The 7,340-nt window shown below is 44.9% G+C and overlaps 2 non-coding genes across 2 annotated transcripts; both read right to left on the bottom strand.

Moving 5' to 3' along the window:
• Positions 1-391: 391 nt before the first annotated feature.
• TRNAK-UUU (transfer RNA lysine (anticodon UUU)) lies at positions 392-464 on the bottom strand. The gene has a single exon. It is a non-coding gene; the product is annotated as a tRNA-Lys (tRNA).
• Positions 465-5,690: 5,226 nt separating this feature from the next.
• LOC142205221 (U4 spliceosomal RNA) lies at positions 5,691-5,831 on the bottom strand. Its single transcript, XR_012716248.1, has one exon. It is a non-coding gene; the product is annotated as a U4 spliceosomal RNA (small nuclear RNA).
• Positions 5,832-7,340: the final 1,509 nt, after the last annotated feature.

Below are 7,340 nucleotides of genomic sequence, written 5' to 3'. Positions count from 1 at the left end.
TGTATTACTATGCTGCTGTAACATGCTGAAATTTCCCCACTGTGGGACTATTAAAGGATTATCTTATAGCGGTATTATTTAGGCATTGTATAGCTCTATTCTTTCATATATGCACCTTTATTTTAAATTAATAGAACAACATTTTTTCTCTATCTTCTAAGCCACATCCATACATCAGGTACGCATCCAATAGAAATCACTCAGGGTCAATAAACCATTCACCTGAGCAAAAACGAGAAGTTGTTGCGTCTTTTTGCTATACCATTTCCAACATTGAGACTTGAATACTAAATTCTCCTATTATCCAAAAGATATGATATGTCTGTATGGTATAAGGATATAAAGGTTTTAATGTTGAGTTTTATTCCACTTTATGTAAAACAAAATTGTGCGCCCGAACAGGGACTTGAACCCTGGACCCTCAGATTAAAAGTCTGATGCTCTACCGACTGAGCTATCCGGGCTCTGAGGAAACACGGGGCTACACGTTTACTGAGGAAAATACACACCGCCTGCAGCTGCACATTGACCCTTGTTTGTAGTTCCCATATTAGTTGTGCAATTTCTGGTCTGAGCACAGGTATAATGGGCCAAAGTGACCATTGCAGATCTCTAGGCCCACAGCTAGGGTACGACTTGCAACATAATATGGACACTAAAATACAGCCATCCAAATGAAACTTAGAGAGGTACCATAGGAGGCCTTAAAAACTATCAGACCTGCTAATCTAACTCCCATACAAATTAATAGAGATTGCCAGGCGGCCATATTATCCTTCCCAATCATGTTTTGCCTGTATTCAGTTGCTTCACCCGGTGAGATAGTAGATTTAGGAACGTTCATTCTGGAGCATTATTATGTAAAAGTCGTATACTTGTGTGGACTTCCCCTTTAACATTTTTTTTTTATTTTTAATCACGTCATACAACAATACACGTGATAAAATGAACATGGATTGGTGAATACCCCCTACCGTATCATGTGTATCGCTCAGTCCTAGCTTTCTGTGGTGACTGAGGAGGACTGACAGCAGGGGGGGTTCACATAATCTAATACCGCCTCGAGGGGTTTCGGCCACCATTCACCAGCTACTTGTGGAATCAATGACTATTCACAGTAAGGCCTTATTCACACTAAAGTGAAAAGTGAACCTGTGATGCTGTTTTTTTTTTCAAATCAAATCAAATCAAACAAGCTTTATTGGCATGTCCGAATAGATATTTGGCATTGCCAAAGCTAGTAAAGTGGTGGTGGGGGGGGAGTTGGATTCAGGTGGGTGAGTGGTGGGTATGGTGGGGTGGGTGGTTTGGGGTATAACAGTCCGTGGAGTCTCATCTTCCTCTTCGTTGGTGACCGCTATATGGGTGGGTGGGGTGGGGTGGGGCGGGGCGGATGGTATGGGGTATAACAGTCCATGGAGTCTCATTTTCCTCTTAGTTGGTGACCGCTATATGGGGAGGTGGGTGAGGTGGAGGAGGTGGGGGTGGGGCGATTTGGGTATAACAGTCTGTGGAGTCTCATCTTCCTCTTAGTTGGTGACCGCTGTATGGGGAGGTGGGGTGGGGCGGGTGTATTGGGATAAATATAACAGTCCGTGGAGTCTCATCTTCCTCTTATTTGGTGACAGCTGGACACGTATTGGGCAGCGATCTCCACAGTGGCCTCTTCTTCTCCCAGTAGGATGTAGAGTTTCCTCTTCTCGTCTGCAGATATGAAGTCTATGAAGTCAATGGACATCACAAGAGTGAATGAGTGTTTTCACATGTCTATTTTCTGATAACAAAATAGACGCATTATATCTGTCTGTTTTGACAGTCACTCGGACCTAATAGAAACCAATGGGTCCGTTTTTTAACAGATGTGAAACCAGATTGACATCTGAGTTATGTCCATTAAAAACAAACCAGGCTGAATTCACATCTGTGTCAGAGTTGCTCAGAGTATCTATTCACCATTGTTGACCCATGACTATTCTAGTTGACATTGGTCTTCTATGTATTTTACATTAACAAAGGACTTTGTTTTAAAATTCATTCGCCCGAACAGGGACTTGAACCCTGGACCCTCAGATTAAAAGTCTGATGCTCTACCGACTGAGCTATCCAGACTCTGTATGAAGGATGTAATGACTCTGATTTACCGAGTACCTGACTGCTATTACTCTATTCAATGCTATGTAATATATATACACTGAACGACCAGTTTATCACAGACCCCTGACACCTGTATGCGTTGACATGTTTGAAGAATCCTCAAGGACCAGAACTATCCTGAGAATGGCGGTTATCACAGCCTGATCCCCCATCTTGTTCCTGATGTGAATGGGCTTGCCATGAGATAGGCCCAGGTCTCGGAGGTGAAGCCACCTAATGTTCGACTCTTCTTTTACTCTGTTTTTATAGTTTCAATGTGTTATATAACTCAGTTTGGCCTCACACACATGACCATGAGTGCAGTCTGTTCCAAGGATATAGAGCGTGTACTATCCAGATATGTAGAAATTGACTAGCACTGCCCATTGAAATCAATGTAAGACAGAAAGAGATCACAACACCTACAAAGAGCCATTCCAAGGTGATTATTCTGTGCCAACTGTGCTGATCAATCAAGGCATTTTATATGTCCACACTATCTTCATGCAAATAATGTGTCCTTAGTTTGGCTAAAAACTTCCGCCCGAACAGGGACTTGAACCCTGGACCCTCAGATTAAAAGTCTGATGCTCTACCGACTGAGCTATCCAGGCTCTGTACACAGCACTGAGCTAATGACTCACTGGTGGAGCCACCTACTGTCTCACTGCTATTACTTTGTTTATGTAGCTCACCGTCTTCTTCTATCGTATTCACTGATCATACATCGCATTAACCCCTTAATCACATTGATTTTTTTTTCCTTCTCGACTTTCTATAAACTATAACTTTTTTATTTCTCTGCTGACAGTCCTATGAAAAGCTTCTTTTTTACAGTACTATATAGCGGTATTATTTAATTTTCCAAACAAGATTCAGAATGGAGCAGATTGGGGGAAAAAAAAAAAAAACGCAATTGGTAATCTTCTGAAAGACTTAATTTTTAGAGCGTTCACCGTGCGGAAATGACACTTTCCCTATATTCTGTGGGGCGGGACGATCGCGGGAATACCTAATTTATATCGTTTTTATTATGTTTAATTTACAAAAATTCTAAACTTTCAAAAATGTTAAAAAATTCTAAATCCTTGTTGTACAAACCGTGTTTTTTTTGTTTTTTAATGGTTTGTAAGCAATTGGACACCAGGCGCAAGTGTGACCCTAGCGCAGGGCCGCACCTCTAATGAGGCGACCTGAGGCGGTCGCTTCGGGCGGCACACGGGAGGGGGGTGGCGCACGGGCGACTTTTTTTTATTATTACTTTTTTTTTTTTTTTTACTTCGAACCAGCGCAGGAGAGCTGCTTCTCTCTGCTCTGGTTCAGACGTCTGCGTAGGCGGCGTCACTAGGCCGCCTATGCACACTGATACGTACTCAGACGTCTAGGTATCAGCGTGGGCGGCGTCATTACGTGATGACGCTCACTGATACCTAGATGTCCGAGGACGTATCAGCGTGCGTCCGCGGACTAGTGACGCCGCCTACGCAGACGTCAGCCTGCAGGAGAAGAGGATCGCGGAGGCGGCGGGAACAACAACAAGATCGGTGAGTATAAAACTTCTTTTTTTGTTTTATAATAGGCCGCTACCTGCTGGAGTATCTCCAGCAGGTAGCGGCCTATTTACCTACCTCCCCAGACCTGCTCACTGCCGCCCCCGCTTCCCCTTGTACTTTAGGCCGCGGAGGCCGGCAGTGAGTAGGCCCGGGCAGGCCGCGATCCCACTACCACTATTATTATATTCGGGGGTCTTTTCAGACCTCCGAGTATAATAATCGGAGCCCCAGGGGAGGTGAGGGAACATAATAAACAATGTTACTTACCTCTCCGGGATCCAATGTTACTCCTAGCAGGCTTTGGGCCTATATGGTAATGCCCAGACGTCACGTGGTCTGGAATATTACCATATAGGCCCAAAGCCTGCCCTAGCAGTACCATATAGGCCTGAAGCCTGTGCTAGTAGTAATAGCCTGTTACTGCTAACACAGGCTTTGGCCTGTATGGTACTGCTAGGGCAGGCTTCGGGCCTATATGGTAATATCCCAGACCACGTGATGTCTGGGCATTACCATATAGGCCCGAAGCCTGCCAGCATTAAAGAGGACCTTTCATGGGTTTGGGCACAGGCAGTTCTATATACTGCTGAATTCAGCGCACTGTCGGCTTTCCCGATCTGTGCCCCGGGTGACGAGCTATTGGTGCCGGTGCCGTAACTCTTCACAGTCAGAAGGGCGTTCCTGACAGTCTGTCAGGAATGTCCTTCTTCCCAGCAGCGCCTATAGTGCTGTGCTGTGTGAGCGGGGAGGAACACCCCCTCCCCTCCTGATAGTGCTCTTCTATGGACGAATACTTTGAGCAGAGGGAGGGGGCTCACACAGCACTATAGGCGCTGCTGGGAAGAAGGACGTTCCTGACAGACTGTCAGGAACGCCCTTCTGACTGTGAAGAGCTACGGTACCGGCACCAATAGCTCTTCACCCGGGGCACAGATTGGAAAGCCGACAGTGCGCTGAATTCAGCGCACTGTCAGCTTTCCAGCAGTATATAGAACTGCCTTTGCCCAAACCCATGAAAGGTCCTCTTTAACATCGGGTCCCGGAGAGGTGAGTAACAGTGTTTATTATGTTCCCTCATCTCCCCTGGGGCTCCGATTATTATACTTGGGGGTCTGAAAAGACCCCTGAGTATAATAATAGTTCATGGGTGTGCAACTGTGGGGCATAATAGAGCTTGAAGGTTCCACTGTGGCCCCTGTAACCTCTATTGTGCCACTGTGGGGCATAATATAGGCTGCAGGGGCCGCTGTGGGAGAATTGAGGAGTCAAAGATGTCTATGTTTCAAACTTTACAGAGTCAAGTCACAGCTGAAAGAAGTGGTCATGGCGGTCCAAAGGGAAGAGACTGGAGATGTGGGGAGACGTCTCCTGTGAGTATTACTGCATTGTATTTATTGTAATATTCCCCCCCCCTGCTGTCTTTGGCTGACGATCAAAAGATGAACATCACCCCCCCCCTTCCCCCCGGACGGGGGGCGTCTTTCGATCAGAGAGGCTAGGTTCACCACTGCCCTAGCGTCGGGCATTTCGGAGATCGGGATATCTAATTTGTTTACGTTAATTTTCCTTTGCTTATTTTTATGTCCAGTCCAGGGAGCAGGGGAAGATTTACATTTTTGGATTTTTTTATAGTTTTGGAAACTTTTACTTTTTTTTTTTTTTAGACCCCTTGGGAATCTGATCACCCATACAATATACTGGATTTCGGTATATTGTAACCTTCATTTACTTCTATTACACACTGCCATAGAATCTTAGTGATGACAGAAATCTTAGGCTCCCAGCTGTCATGATATTTAGGTGCCTGGGACGCAATTGAATGAGGCATCTAAAGGGTTAACAGTCTGTTCCAAAATGTTAAGACGGGGCTGAACTGTGAAGAACCCTCCATGCGAAAAAGTTACAACTACAGAGCAGTAAAGTAAATATGGACAACAAGTTCTCCTTACACCTTCCTACAATCCTTAAATTTTATTATTCTCTGTCCTTTACAACACATTTCAGTCTCCCGAGAGACTGTCAAAAATTGCCAATGCTGATTGTATTTCAAGTCATCATGGCGAGGTATTGGGTAAAGTTTTCAATCAGCAATAATCACGCCTCGGATAAACCTCATGGGTTATGATACTGCCACTGCGCAAAGCTAAAGATCTACTGGTGAGGTCTGGAGCACCTTATACAGGGTAGTCAGTAAGCCTAAGGAGACACCAGCAGACAGGACATACAGAGCAGGGGATTCTGGGAGTGAATATGCTAATAGCTCATTCAGTCACAGTAGGCGGGCTGTAAGGACTGAATCCTTACTTATATTACTGTCCCTCTTGTCCACATTGACTTCTGTATATAGCAGTATTTTCCCCATAGACGTGGCTGTTACTTATTGATTATAGATATATGAAACCTTATCAGAATATTGATGTGTGATGTCTAGTGCAGGATCTCTGCCTTTACTCTATGTTGTACTTATGCGCTACTTAGTATATCTGAGATATTTACTGTACTATGTTCCATCCTATACAGTGTCGCAGTACAGTGAATGTTTGCAATTTAACAATTAATTTGTGAATAAACTTAGTTGAGGGGATATCGTCACTCCATAGGGAGAGAACCACCATTTAGGTGTGTGGAGTCTTATTAAGCCATGAGCGCTCCACTGTGCAAAGGAACATGGGAAGAATATGCAAATCTGACTTCCATGATGAAATTAGAATGCCAGTGCCTCAAGTATGCACACCAATAGAGGGCGCTGACTGAGAATGTGCAAGTCTATCTTCCATGATGTAATTAGGAAGACAGAGTCTCAGTCAAGCAAACCAATAGAGGGCGCTCCCTTTAACATTATGCCGACCTTCTCAGAGGCCTTTGTTTGTAATGATGTTGGGATTTTACCAGGTACAGTCTCTTGGCTAAATCCCAACATCATTGCCTCCTAGGAACCTATCTATAAAACATAGTGTAGAATACAGTCAGGGCTCCTAGGAACCTATCTATAAAACATAGTGTAGAATACTGTCAGGGCTCCTAGGAACCTATCTATAAAACATAGTGTATAACAATGCCAGGGCTCCTAGGAACCTATCTATAAAACATAGTGTAGAACACTGTCAGGGCTCCTAGGAACCTATCTATAAAACATAGTGTAGAATACAGTCAGGGCTCCTAGGAACCTATCTATAAAACAGTCCAGCTTAAACTGCGCTGCCCGCTTAATCCACCTCACCCCCCGATCTTCATCGGCTGCTCCCCTCTGCCAGTCCCTCCACTGGTTACCTATAACCCAGCGAATTGAGTTCAAGCTACTAACGCTGACATACAAAGCCATCCACAACCTGTTGCCTCCATATATCTCTGACCTAATCTCCCGCTACCTGCCCACACGTAACCTCAGATCCTCCAATGACCTCCAACTCCACTCCGCTCCGCTCTCATCCGCTCCTCACACAACCACCTCCAAGATTTCTCCCGTGCATCCCCCATACTCTGGAACTCCCTACCAAGACACATAAGACTGATCCCCACAATCAAATCAAATCAAACAAGCTTGATTGGCACGTCCGAATAGATATTTGGCATTGCCAAAGCTAGTAAAGTGTGTGTGTGTGGGGAGTTGGATTCGGGTGGGTGAGTGGTGGGTATGGGGGGGGGTGAGTGGTA

The sequence above is a fragment of the Leptodactylus fuscus genome, chromosome 5, assembly GCF_031893055.1.
Source record: "Leptodactylus fuscus isolate aLepFus1 chromosome 5, aLepFus1.hap2, whole genome shotgun sequence".
NCBI lineage: Eukaryota > Metazoa > Chordata > Amphibia > Anura > Leptodactylidae > Leptodactylus > Leptodactylus fuscus.
Note: the sequence above shows the minus strand (reverse complement) of the source record. Positions and strands in the feature narration are given on the sequence as shown.